We start from the raw sequence: 15,149 nt of genomic DNA, 5'->3' as shown, positions 1-15,149 counted from the left end.
ACAGTCTTCTGCGATAGATAAATTACATGAAGTTGCCTTGAAATTATTAAATAATTGACAGTAATTACTATCTAAAGTAAATAAAAACTGACATTTACTTGAAGTTTTCTGCCCTCCCTTAGAAAAGTAACACCTATTCCCCCAATGTGTTCAGGAGAAGAATATAAATTTGTTTGCCACTATCACATCCCTGTTTCAGTGCTGACACAGGGAAAGAAGAAGCCTTTCAGGCATCCTTTCTCCTGTGCTCAGTTACATCTTCTGTACTCCTTAAATTTCTCACCACAGCTGATGGCTTTCCATTTCAACAACTGGATCAAGACTAAGACGGGTGACAAAGTACAACTCCCCCTTGCCCTCTCCTTGGCCTTGTTCTGCACTTACAGCCGTGCTGATATTTTAGGATTAAAGTAGTAATCTCTGCTCCCAACATTAATCACTTTGGCTTTAGGGAGATTTTTTGCATAATACAGGAAGAAGAGTTGAACAACTGGACCTTAAAAGCAGCCGAGGGAGATAAGGAGCTGTGAAAACCGAACATCTATGAATAGGCTTGTTATTCATCGATTCTCATAGCACAGGTCTTTTGCTTGTTCATTGCTTCCTGCTCACTAAATTACGAATACATCCTGTTCTTATGTCTTCAAATTTAGCAGTGGTGACGAATCGAAGGCAGGAAGAATCACCTGTTCTGCTGTTCTTCATTAGGACTCTCCCTTCATGAGCATGTCTCATGGCTGATATTTCACTGTCAAAATAAATACAGAACACTCAAAGTCCACTCCATTACTGGCATTGTTTCCCACAGGAATGAATTCGCAGAAAATGAAAAGAATGCAATTGCATTATTCGTTGATTTCCTCCTAATAACTTTTGAGTCCACCAGCCAATCTCAACTAAATTTGACAGAAGGTACAAGGCTCTGAGATTATCAGCTTCCTACAGAGCTGGGGGAGATCAGCATTTGGGTAGAGGAGATAGGCCAAATGAGTGCCCCTGCAGATGGAAAAGCAGAGAGGTTCATTCAGCCTAACAGCAGCCCGCTTGCCACCAAGCATGGGCTACCCATGTTACAGCTTTCTGCTTGGTGACAGTGTCAGAGGGAACATGGGATGGAGACGGGGTAACCCTGAACAGTGAAGGAATACTTATCCAATATACAAGACTCACTCACATATATTTCCAATCAGGAAAGATTTTACATATGAGGAAGCACTGACATACACAAATTTTGGGAAATACTAAACAAAATTGCAGTTCTGAGCAAGCAGTACAGCTCAAGAGCAAGCACTGATGATCAGTTGTGGACCACATTAACCTAAAATTGGCCCTGCTTGTGAAGCTCAGATTCCCTCGGATTATTATAGGTGAGGTGAGGAATCCTGAGATAAAAACAGGATACAGAAGTACAGTCTAGTATTTTAATTACAGACAATTATGTAAATGGACACGTTAACTTCATTTCTCACAGCCTGATTTTGCTGTTTCTGAATATCTGAAGCTTCCAGCAACTTAAAATACTGGTATTCAAATCAGTTCTCTTCAGGTGGCTAGATGAATGTGGATTTAAATGAATAATTTTAGGTACTTGAATTTGAGTTTTCAGAGAAATTCCCAGCTGAAGTCGTGGGAATCTGTTCTTTACAAATCAAATAAGACCAAATTTATGGCTGAAAGTTAGCCCTAGCTCTTCATTTTAGAGGGGAAGTAATTAAAATACTGAGTTTTAATGTGAGATTATAGCAAGCAGAACATTTCTGGAGAAACAGTGTAGTGTATTGTTCTAATGGAAATTTACTTTCAGTAACTAAGAAATAATCAGCCATCAATAATTATGGAACTACAACATCACTGAATTAGGGAAATACTCCATGATGACACAGAAAAAGACAAATGGTCCAGCTCCTACCACCATCATGGCCTCAGTTTTACCACAGTCACCACTCAATTTTGTTGGGACTGTGGGACCCACCAAAATTCCTCCTTCCTTCTGCTGCTCTGTGTGCCCACTGTGGGCATGTTGTAATTAATTGGGCTATTGTTATCTGAGTATCATGGCACTTCAAGCCCATGGGATGCAGTTGCACTTCAAGTCCAAGGGCTGCAGTTGTGTTAGTGACTATATGAGCTTTTAGGTAGATGTTCCCCATTCTGAAGAACGGATTAGGGCACAGTGTGAAGCCACACTCTTCCTGGCTTCCCTTCAGGAGGCTCAGGTTTGGCATTCAGAGGAGAGAGAAACGCTTCTCCTTTTCTTTAGGGAACATTTTGGACTGAGGCTATGTGTAGGACCCCACCTTAAGTCTCACAACTCGTATAAAGTTTGAACAAAAAATAGTAAATTGCTATATATGCTGTAGGCTCCTATTATCCATAGAAACAAGAAAGCTGAGTGCTTTTGACAGAAGACCTGATAAAAGCATTCCAGAACTATCTGAAAATGAAATGCACTGCACAAAGCCATTTTTTTTAAACTAGAAGTGTATATGTTTAAAGTGTACTCAAAACCAGGGAAGTATTGTAGATCTACTTTATTGATCACTGCAGGGACACTAGCATCTGTCTCATTATGCATTCAGTATTAAACAGACATATGAGATATTTGTTTTAAAGTAACATGTTATAGAGACTGTTTAAGGACTTCTAGCCCACCTTTGTTTGGGATAAAGATTTAGCCACTGTGGTCCTAACCCACAAAGGCATTTAAATGCATTTTTCTGTTTACTGAATGAAAATTAGAAACCCGTGCAAGAGGAACACCTTTGAGGATCTAGACCTGTATTTTTATACTATGTGGGTCGGTAGGGTACCTGAATGGACTCATGGATATATGATGTACTTCTATGGGGTATCTCTGCTCACATCAAATTTCATTTCTCATTCACTCCCATCTCAAAGCAGAGGCTTCTTACAAAGGATCTCTCCACATTATCAGACTCTGAGATGAATCCTTGGCCCTCAGATCAGTGAGCAAACTCTTCCACTCCACTGGGAGCTGAAATTCAGATGTACGATGTGGTAAAGGTTTCCCCCACTTCTGATGACCAGGTAAGGCTCTGCCCAATGATTTTAAGTAGTACTGTCCCTGTTGGCCCATGTCACTCTGGTTCACTCTTCTTCTCTACCATGCAAGTCCAGAGAGTAATGAGCAGACAGGTCTTTTTGGTGTTTCCAGGTTTAGTTTCTGTGGCACCTCCTGGTGCCCACAGAAACAGTATTGTGATGCTTCTGCTGTTTTTCAGCCCTAACAGAGACTCTATTCTTTGTCAATGTTTGCTCCATGTTAGTTAAAAATGTGCATGCTGAAATACACTGGAGGCAATCTCAACAGATCTGATCTGGAGATCTCACAATGGATTTACTGGTGCTTCCCATTGCACCAGCACCATCGTCTTGGTATGAGTGCCAGAAGAGTAAATCACAGCATTTCTCTTCCTCATGGTGCAGAAAAGGACACAGAGAAGAGGGAAGCCTGAGTGATCATTGCCCTTCTCCCCTTTCATGCTTCTAATGTTGAAGTCTGGCAGCTCTGGTTTCCATGGTTTTGTGTGTGTGTGTGCTTGGAGACTGTCTTAATTTGCATGGTTCACTGCCAGACGTGAAAGAATAATGCCTGAATGTACAGAGCAAACATAGCTGGAGTATCAGACTACAGCTTGCTGGAGGGGATTGAAATGGTAGCTACTCAAGACATGCAGACCTTTGGCAGGGTTGTAAAATACAAATAATAATAAAAGAGGGGAGACATTCTGACCCTAGCAGCAGCAGGATGCCTTTGCGTGCAAGTCCATCCAGGATCTGACTAACTGTCTTATAAGGTCCACATGGAATGTGTGAAGATTTGCAATAATCCCTTACTGAAACAAGACAGAGAACTTAACAGCCGAAAATGGCTCACGCAGCAGGACCTTGGCAGGGGAACAAGCCCACGCACATTTCCATATGGAGCTGAGCTGTTACCCTTTCATGCAGCTTGACGTTAATGCTAGTGGCTGTACTAATGCCTGCCTAAGACCAAATGACCAACCAACTGACCAACCAGCCAGCCAAGAGAAGGAATAGAAAAGATCTGTGACCATCCAAGCTGTTTAGTCTCATGGCCATTCCTTGAGATAGGACTTTGGTCGTAATGCCCCGGTCTTGTCTGGGTGTGGTGCGTGACCCAGAGTCACCATTCACAGGATAGTTCTCCCTAATTTCACACTTTCTTTTTCATGGCACGGATGCTCCATTTTTAACAGGCTGGTCTCCTGACACTGGAGCAGGAGTCATCCTGCTGAGATTGCACTCCTGCAAGTGTGAGGACAGCAGCTGTGAGCACTGGGACAGGTCTTCAGCATCTTGCTTGTGGCAGCACTGCCAGGCAGGACCAGACTGCACCTTGGTTTGTAAGCAATGATTAGTCAGGAAAAATTATCTTAGGTCCCTGGGATTTTCACCTGAGTAAGCACAGTGTGCTGTAAAGTCACAAATTAATTTAGCTTAAAGTCAACTGTACTAAGGTTATTTACATTACTCTTACAGGTAAGGACTTGGAGGACCAGAAAGACTAACGCTTCCTAATATTGGTCCTGCCCCACTGAAGCCTACTGGTCCCTGGTGGTCCATGAGAGGATGGAGGGGATAGCACAAGTGGTACATCCTGACTGTAGTGCATCCCAGCCCTGCTTATTATCAGACTTCACAGTTACAGCCAGTAGCTTGTTTGTGTTTTGTGCATAACTTGTCTCCTACTATCACCAGGATTAATAATTTATTTCTGCAGCACTTTGGTGGGTGAGGAACGCAGCCTCAGATACTGCACTGGCAGTGTAAACCTCTCTAGAACCTGGCTTCTGTACATATGTGTGTGTGTGCACATATATGTGTGTGCAAGAATAACAATCCTATGAACAATTTATTGTTATAGCAAAAGCAGGGAGATTTAGGTGAGACAAGCTTTTGGGGAAAAAAAAGAGAGAGAAAAGGTTTATAATTGTTTTTTAACTTGAAGTATTTCTTAAAATAAAACTGAGTTTACAATTACAAATAGCCAAGGGGCTGTGCAACTTTGGTCTGAAATATTTCAAGTGGAAACAAAAGCAGTTTGAAGCCACACAGTCTTCATTTTTTGACACAGAATTAGTTGTCCTGCAAATACAGCCACACAACCAAGACCATGCTTCCTTTTATAAAGAAATTTCAGTTTGCGGGGCAAAAGGAAAATATGAATACCGCTCTGGAGCAGCAGTCCTGGGCCCAGTCTCCTATAATAGTCCTAGAAAAACAGGGCAGATGATGTCATGGCAGCTGCTGATTGCCTGACAGACAGTTTCCGCAGAGCAACATGAGGCCCTTTGGTCTCCCTGTCAGGGAGATTGGCAGCTGAATGGCACCAATGAGCGCGGGACTGTATTCCCTCTGGGAATGCTGCCCTCATTGATGGACAGAAAGCAAAGGGAAAGACTGTCTTTGAACCTGAAAAGAATCCCCTTTTTTTCTCCCTAAAGCTCCTGCCCCCGCTCTCCGCAGCTCTTTTTTCATCCCCTTTTTTTAAAGGTGTTTTGTTCTACAGCAGTTACTGAGCTTAATGGAACTGAATGACTTTTCCCCTTCTCAATCTGTCAGTCAAAAGCTCAACTCCAGGGCTGTTAAATGAAGTCCTTTCAGAAGCAGACAGAAGAGGAATGTGTCAGTCATCCAACAGACCCTGTTGTGTTTTAATCTGTCAGAAGGGTGATAGGGGAGAGCAGCCGGGCTCGGCTGGGGCACATTCCCAGCAGCAGTTAAGAGGCCCTGACAAATCCAGGTGCTGGAGCCAGAATGTCAATCGGTCATAAACACGGGCGAGGTATAGTGCTCTGAGCCCCCAGATGCTCTGCTTTGCAATCGATTGTGAGATGTTTGGGCAAACTTTCAGCAAAAGGTCTCGTAGTAAGCATTTCTAGCAGCAAGCCAGCCTTTAACCAAAGGACGGATCTGTGCAAGGCATGGCTTTCAAATTAATATAACTCTTAAGTAAAACACTGAAGACAGTAATCCTCTGGATGAAATGCATTTAGGTGGACTATGATTCTAAGCCGTATCTGCTGAATTACCTTAATTTTTTGAGTTTCCCCCATTATATGACACTCCATTAATCTTACCTATTAGGTTAAGACTGATGTGCAATTTGTTCCGGGACTGAACAGTTGGTCCTATTCACTCAAGTGCCAGTGTTTCACTACACATTATGAGAAGTGCCCAGTGTTGCTCTAATGAGAATAATGATCCTCTACTTGCATTTCAAGGGTCTGCTATTTCTATTTAATCTCTTTTTTTTTTTTCTTTTTTTTTCTTTTCCCCAAAGAGAGAGTCGATTTAAACAAACAGCTCCTGTTCTTATCAGATCTCATAGGGAATGTCTCTTGCCTGTTTTTTACAGGGATGGCAAACTGAGGTTCTGCTCACAATGTAGTTCTGTGTTACTGTGACAGCTGGTCTCCTGATGCACTTGAATATGCTAGTTTTCCATTTGTAATGATGTGGGTTTATATCCTCTGCACCGCTGCTGTGGTTGCCCTCTAGTTTTGTGTGCCCATGGTATGACACCAAGCCCAGCAGAGTTGGTGGAAGAGATCCACTGCTCGGAGTGGGTGAAAATATGTGCAGCATCTTGTTTCCCATCCCGCCCGTTCGCTTGTCTGCAAAGTCACAAAAAAACAGTGCGCTGTCACAGCTTGTCATTTGCTAGGTTCGACTGAACCTATTGTGTCAGCATTTGCTTAAATGCTGCAGCAAAATACATTCCCTCTGCCTTTTCCCCTTATGCCCCAACAGATTTCCCTTGTATTTGCTCAGAGCAATGGAGCTCTATCTGGTCTGTGGGGCTGTCCCCAGTCCTGGACAAGGACTGTTTTGGAGTTTCAGCTGCTTCTAGAAAGCTGACTTTCAGGAATGATTATAACCTTGGCTATAGAAAGTGTCACTGCTGTAGAAAACTGCCTCTTCTGCTTATCTAACAGGTTAAACTCTGAAATATAGGGCTTGCTTGGACAGAACCCTAAGAACAGCACCTGACTGATATGCTGACAGGAGAGATTTACAATGTCCATAACTTTTACAACAAATGTTCGAGTCAGTGGGCATGTCCCAGGGTAAACAGGGTGGTTTTCTTTCACTGAACTAGAACAGCAACCAGATCTAACAGCCAGTGGGGTACAGAGCCCTGGCAGGGATCTAAGGTGTGTAAAGAGTCACCTTCTCCTAGTCTTGTTTCCTTTCATAGTCAAATGAAAATATCAGAGAAAGATACATTTTTAGAACACTACCTAGGTGCTCCTGTGTAATTTAGTTGAGAATCAAGCAGAGGATAACCTGAGTTCATCCTGCTAAGTTGCACAGGACAGTCCTGAAACGGATGGTGAGCTGAAGTCCTTTGCATTTGGCCACAGAAAGCTGTCTGCATTTGTCAGATGAACTGGAGTTATAATGTGTTCTCTAGGGACCAAGCTGCTTTACAGAGTAACTGCATTAGTAGGGTGCCTGTTCTGCCCCAAAGGGAATATGTTGCAGTGTGACTGGCATGGTCAACACAAGTCCATATGAGGGGAGCCCATTTTATCCCCATGGGCTTCTGCTCCATCCGTCACTCAGGGCTAAGCTGCAGGCTGAGGGAGATATGGGAGGGCATGAGTGAATGGAGCCTGTTGTCATGTAGATTATTTATCCTCTATGTGTAGGAGTAATTAGGCCCGGAGGGCAGTCCATCACTGTCCTTGAGCTGGATCAGCAGAGACAGGCTGGCTCTTCTTCCAGTGATGCTTGGAAAAAACGCTGTGCTGCACACTGGGCCCCGTGTGGAGCACATCGTGATGGTGCATCTTGATGTGGTCAGAAAGGTCACCATCCCCAATGAAAGGCAAGAGAAGCCTGAGGAGCACTGGCTGACAAAGGCGGTGGCCTCTTGTCTGCGCATGGACAGAAAGGTAATTGCTGAACATAAGATATCCTTGTTACACAGGGAAGGATCAGACAGCCCTGTTGGGGTTCAGCTGATCTGAGGCAAGGCTTGGCCCTTTATGTGCATTGAAAACCTCTCTGTAAAGAAAGATTCCTTCAACAGTGCCTTAGCTGATAGTTGAAACAAAACCCAGCCACACTGCCTGGGTTAGTCTGCATCACAGGCTGCAAAATGTGGGAAACAGAATTACTCCACTCTTAGAATGCACTGAGATCTTCCCAGGCTGGTTAGCGTCCTTGGTCTTTTTATTGTTGGGATTTTTTTGCAGATCCTTAACTCACAATGAACTAAACAGAATTTCCTTTGGATGTAGGTCTGCTGTCCTATGTTTTTAAGTATTTATGGTGTGGACCCAGTCACATGCAGACAAGCAAAGTATCATTCCATTGACAGGAATGCATGATGTATCAGTTTGGATGGCTATCTGTCCTGTTTGCATGCTCAGCCATGGAAAATCTTTGGGCTCTAGCAGCTTGTCACTCAGCTAAATAAGTTTCAAGCTATATCAACATCTGCTTAAAAGTGGCCAGACTGCCACTGAATTGCAAAGGCTCAGTTCAACTCATATAAATGGAAATTTTTACTGTTGGCATAAAAACATTTACAAGCTGAGACATATATTATAATGGGAATGAAAATAAACCCTTAAAAAATCTGCACCCCATTTGTTCAGGCTGTGCCTGCACGTTCCCATGCTGAGAAGCACTTCTTGCCATTTATTAACTGTGACTTTAACTAGAAAGTGAAGCTGTTCATTCAAATAAAGTGCATTCCTGGTTCTCCTACTGGAATAGCTGTCATTTTGCTGAAGGGCTGTGTCTCTGTGACACATGTGCCAGCAGTAACGGCTGCCTGATGTTTCCTGGTCCTTATAAATCTGGTATTCCCCACTCTGTGTTACTGACACTGAATACAAGCCCTAAAGCTTCCCTATGAGTTTCCTGCCTGTTTCAAGAGACACTACAAAATGTTTTTAATAAGGTATTGCTACTTATATTTAAATGTTTGTGCACTGAATTTTTTTTGTACAAAAATCTGTGAACCTGGACAATCAAATAGTCATAATCACATACACACACCTTTAGACACAGTTGGCCCTGTCTTCACCCAGCACGATCTACAGCTGCACAACCAATTAGTGACGTGTGTGGGTTGAATATGTTATAGGGTAAAGTCACTCAAAATTTGTACATTTATGCCCAGAAGGGTTTATATGTGTGTGTGTGTGCCGCTGATAACCGCATAGGGGAAAAAGTGCAGGTGTTCCTGTTCGCAAAATAATGCCCACAAAATCAGAGACTGGGTTGAGAGCCCAATGAACAGGAGATCCTTCCTTGATTCATTTCCTTAAGTTAAGCTCTAAAGTGCTCCAAACTTCTTCTGGTTATTGTTAAAGGGTAATGGAAAGTTTCAAAAAAATCCCTCTTGTAAAGAAGCTTATATTACCCTAAAAAGAAATGTGGGGGGAGGAAAGACCCTCATCTGCAGTATGGTGATTTCAAGCAGTGAGCTTACAAGTCCTGCTTTTAATCCAGGCATTTAATTTCAAACAGGTGCTACTGCCTGTCCTCTTTGGGATGCGGGGGATGGATCCCACCGGTGGATTCGGGATCCTCTGTGCTCCAGGGAAGGAGCATGTGGCTTTTCCTGCTGTTTGCAGGAGGTAGCTTTGGATCCCCCATAGGTGAAGGAAGAGGTGGGAGCTTGATTTAATGGTATAAAGGGGCAGGAGGCCGGGGACCCAAGGGCCAGGGTTGGGTTTTGGTTTCAGGTAACACATAGGTTGCAAGTGCCACTGCTGTAGGCAGATGCTTCTTGCTTAGGCATGGGAGCCAAATACTCTTATTTTACTGATGTTTCCCACTTGGAGGTCTTGCAGACCACGAGGTGGCATCTTCTTCTCTCGAGTGATTTACACTCCCCTCACCTGAGGTCCCTCCGGGGACCTTGAGCTGCTTCTGAACCTGCACAGCCATATTCTTTCAAGATGTTCAAGTCTCTTTTCATTAAGCTTGTCCCAGTTCTTCTGATGCTGCTTTTGACCCTCACTGTTAGATATTATAGCAGGATATTAATCTGGCACCCTCTGTTACACGTTAAGAAAACAGCCGTGAAATCTGAGAGCTTGGTGGACACACCTTCTGCAGCCCCTCTGTAATGGCATCCTTTGAACGCTGGACCCCCCTCCACCAGGCCAAGTACAGTGGGATGTGGCGGTCAGATCCTACAGCACCAGCTTCATCTCCTTCCCCAGAGCTGGTGGGTTTCCTTTTGCTTCCAGGACAAGTGGCTGTCAAACCTCTGGGGCAACATCCTCATCAGGGCGGTGGGAACAACGGGGGGATCCCAACGTTCTCGGGCTGCCTCTGCTGGGGTCTGGGAGCTGGTCTAGCCCACTAAGGGCTCTTTGTCTGTTCCCACTCTTTTTTGGGCACAAATAATTATAGGTGCAATTTAAGTGACCTCAGTGTCTAACTACTTGATTTGAAGGCACAATTAAGTACCTAGACATTATAAATAGCCTAAATTGGACCTCTCATTTAATGGTTAGAATAGCAACTGGGGCCAGGCTAGGAAACTTTGACCTTGTACCTTAAAATTAGCTATACTATAAACTCCTTAACTGGTTGAAACCTTACACATCCTGGCTTCTAGTCAAAACTCTAAATGTCAGGTTTGCTGACTTGGAGTACATGTCTCATGGAGACTGTTTATTGTGCAACAAAATGCCCTTCTAGAAGAATTAAAATCACCCTGTCTTTTTAGCTATTCAGTCCAATGTAACAAAGCATGGAAGAAATGCTCCATTCCCCAAGACTCAGTGGTGTGGGGTCACGTTGGAGGTGTGATGCACTCACGCAACCCTGATGGGGGCATCATCAGTTCTGGTACTGCAGTCCAATGAATCTCCTGGATGAGCCAGTTCTTGCTCAGGTGGTCCTGTTAACATTTGCAGGATGATTTGGGTAAGTAACCATGAGCAGGGTAAGCAGCTGTGCCAGAGAGTACCATGCCTGAGCTGCATAGAAATGCAAAGTTTTCTGCACCAATGATCTTGTATTTTGAAAGCTAGCACACTCGTTTTCCACCCTTTTATGATTAATGTATCCTTCCTTAACAATCCCCAGCAAAATTGTGAAATCTTTAAAAAATGTTACATCTGTAGATCTCTACCTAATATTTATGAACTTATTTTCTTTCATCCTCTTCCCTGGACCTGGAATCTCCCAGGGATCCTCAGATCACAGGCTGAAAAACAGTGGGTAGGATATACCTTTTGTACCACCTGGGTCAAACAATGGTGTGGAACTGTTAATACTCCTTTTGAAGGGAGCATCAGGCTGCAGCCCACTCCTCTGCTAGGAGCTGGTGGAATGCAAGAGCAGAAGCAGCATCTGGTCTGTGCTCCCACTGCAGAGCCCTTTCCTTACAGGACAGCAGTGTTGCAGCAATGAAGGACCAGGCAGGACATGGCTCTGTTTTAGACTTGACCTGGGCAGTTTCATTAACAAAATTCAGCAAACATTTTGCAAACACATGTGAGAGGGGTTGTTTCCTCTTGTTTTCATCAGCCCTGAGGGTACCTAGATGTCAGCTGGGAAATACCTCCATTGGTGGCCTCAGGCCTACAGTAGGTTATTGCTTTTGTTACTGGATACACAAAATACCTGAGGCGCATGGGCCCTTGACTTGGGCATGTGGGTCACTGGTTAACAAGATACAATGCCCAGGCAGGTCTTGATGTCTGCCAGGACTTGGTCAGTGCCTTGGCTTTTCAGAAGAAGGACAACTTGGGAGTGACCATGGGCTAGGCAGCATGGTGGGGCGGCCTACACTGTCAGTGTGGTTTTAATTTGACTCCCAACACGCTGTTGAAGAATAAATTGGCCTCCTTTGCTCCTTGCTGCTCAGTCCATGAGGTCAGTCACTCTTTCTTTGCAAAGACCCGTTCTTGCCTCAATAAATAGAGCTTTCCACTGCCATTGTTTATTTTACTAGGAGGGGTTGTCTTCATGTCACCTTTCCCTTTTTTAATTTCAGCCTCTTATGGACTACATGCTGGTTTGCAAAACCTGCCAATCTGAATGAGTAGCCCAGGGAACACAAGTTCCTATGGGATAAATGCTCTAACTTATGACTCATGGATTAGAATAGTAAAATCTGATGCATGAAGGGCCCTGGGCACTAGCATACCACTGATGTTTTAAATTTATCTTCCGCAAACGAGAAAGACGTTTTTCTTCAAGACATACAAAAATATACCAGCTCAGTGCAATCTAAACGAAGTTATGTGGGAACACTGCTCTACACTGTATTGCCAATCTCTTGTGTTTATGTATAATTTTCCATGGGGCATTCCTGTCTGTAAAACTACTCAGAGCGCTTTCCTGTGGACTCCTTTTGACTGGCAGGAATACTAGCAGCCCTAAGTGTCATGTTGTTCATTTGCGCACAGTGTTTTTACAGCTATTCAATAGCATCTGTGAGTCATTTGCTGGCTGAGCCTCGGCCCTTTGGCATGTGTCAGGCAGAGGTCTGGGGCGAGCAGGAAAAAGGAAGGAGGGCTTCAGGACTGGGGTTGGGCTCCGTGGGAAGAGGCGCCCGGCTGGCAGCCGTAGTCTATGGGTGCTGCCTCACTCTGCCCCATTGACGTGATGATTTTGGCCTCAGGGAAGATGTCGAAGAGTTTGGTTCTTAAGTTCCTCTAGGGAAAATAAAGCTAAATGGAACAGTGGACCACAGGATCCCTAATTCTGCCTTGCCACTCCAAGACTTGTTTAGAGGAGTGACTTGCTCCCCCAGCAGAGTATAGGTAACTTCTCTTTTAGAGCAAAGTGAAGCAAGGACTGATGCTGTCAGTCGCACATGGATACCTAGTCTGCTCCTGAGCATCAGGGACCTCTCCTGCCCCAGCTCAAATATTTGGCACTTCCTGAAACGCGTGGCACAACTGAAGGTCCTGGATTTACTTAGCAGAAAAAGCTGCCCTTGGCTTAAGGCAAGGTGCTGTCTACGTTTCCTTGCAGCGAGGAAGGGAGAGGGGAAGAGGCAAACCTGGGTTTAGCAGTTAAACATGGAGGTGATTGAAGCTTGAATGTGCAGCCTACCTGTGGGGCAGAAACCCCTTGAAGGTGTTGGGGTACAGTGTAGCAGGGATGAGCCAAGGCAGAGAGAACCCAAATGTGATGCTCCTGCCCAGACCTGGCAGCCAGGGCTGCAGCTCTGCTTTGGCAGCTGCCAGCAGCAGAGAGCTCCTGGGGTGGTTGCCCTTTAGCTGAGTGAGAACTGATGATTTTTAGTAGTGAAGAAAGAGATTTTTATTTCCTTTCTGTTCTCTGAGTCTCCACGGTTTTTATGCTGGAGGAAAAAAGAAGGGGCTATTTAATTTAGTTGTGAGGGAGATAGTGCCTCTAGTTCTTGATATTTCACATGTGAAGTGAAATGAAGAAAAAGCAGAAAAGTGCAACACTGTGCTAGGCACCAATGTTCCTGGAGAAAGGCTGACAAGGCCAAAGAGGTGAAAAAAAATAAAAGGAATTTATAAAAATGTGTGGACTACAGAAAATGTTTTAAAATACTGCAGAACCTCTGGATCATCAAAAATATTCTAAACATTTCATAAAGGCTGCTTCCTCAACCACTCTTTCTTGTGAAATTTCAGCTGCACCAAAAATAAAATGACAGCCCAGGCTGGTTTTGGATCCAGTTTACAGAACTGATATCTGTGGCAGATGCAGAACTGAATGCTGAAAGTGAAAACACCTTAGATTTAAAATTCCCGTTTTTGCCATCTGTACTTGTAAGATTAACTCTACTGTTTTGATTTTGCAATCAAATGCACTAGAAAAATGCTGGCCACTTTTTATTTTAAGACCACAGCTGATGTGAACCCTTGTATTGGTCTTGAAACTGTACTGAAAAGCTGAAAAAGGGCAAAAGGAAATAATGAAACATTCTTATCTTCTCAATTATTTATTCACTGTTTTTTCCTCTTCATTTTCACTCCAGGGATAATAATGAGTTTTACGAATGTAAGGTGTCAGCTATAGGCTTTTCTGTTGAAACCTCTAAATTTATGGCTCCTCTGGGCATTACAGGCACGGATAATGCATAATTTACAAACAGACTTGAAACTTTCATCTTCCTTTTCCCACTCTTTTTCAGAGCTTTTTGTTCATGGAGTGATTTGTTTTGCTGTAGTGGAAACCATATGCTCTTCTAAATCTCAGTGGAGTGTAGAAATTCTGCAACGTTGCCAGATGTTGCCAAAGAAACTTCACCTGACACAGAATTACACAAACTTCTCCATTCAAAACCATCTTTCTAAGGGGACATTTTTTCCTGCTCTTTGGTAGTGAGTGAAAGGGGACCAAATCACAGCCAGCTGCTGTAGGTACAGTCTTGACATCAGAACTCCTGCCATAGTTCTGGTAGGGCAGGAGCTGGAAGCTTTAGTGAGCCACCTCTCAAGAAGATGAGTCAATAGCTCTTAAATCGTAATCCTGCTTCTGGCATTGACTCTACTTCGTTACTAAGGAATATATGACTTACTATATCGGATAGAACCAGTCTAGTTTAAAGTTAGTGTGGCCATGGCCACATGCTATTCAAAGAAGGGTGGAAGAAACATCACAGTTGAACCGATAAACCAAAAATTACTTCAGCTGAGCTCTCTCTGTTATTTGGCAGTTAGAGTATGACTTGAACTAAAAGTCTGTACATTCTCCCTAAAAACGTGTTGGTAACAGATGATAAAACATCAGACACTCTTTTTCTTTTAAAAATTCCCTTGTTCTTGTGTGTGTCTGCATAACTGCTTTTCCTTGTGGCAGAAAATCAAAAATTTTAGGTGCTCTGGGTGCAAGGATGAATTCCTCCTTTCACTGAAAAGTGCGGGGTAGTGAGGACAGCCTCCAAACCTGGAAATGCTGAAGGGAGACTGGCAGAGCAGAACTGCGCAAAGAGGTGTGGATCCTTATACAGCCAATTTATTCCCAAAGGAAACAGGGTTTGTGTTTTCTAAATACTTTTTGTGGACTCCTTAGCTACAGGCTGTGGATCCCCAGAAGTCTGCTAAAACCCAGTGGTTTGGTAAATACTTCAGTGACTGCCATTTGGGCTATACCTAAAGTGAAGTGTCAGTAATCTGAGAATCGTGTTAACAACA

This window comes from Columba livia, chromosome 2, assembly GCF_036013475.1.
Source record: "Columba livia isolate bColLiv1 breed racing homer chromosome 2, bColLiv1.pat.W.v2, whole genome shotgun sequence".
Classification (NCBI taxonomy): domain Eukaryota; kingdom Metazoa; phylum Chordata; class Aves; order Columbiformes; family Columbidae; genus Columba; species Columba livia.
The sequence above is the reverse complement of the archived record's forward strand: the minus strand, read 5'-3'. Positions refer to the sequence as shown.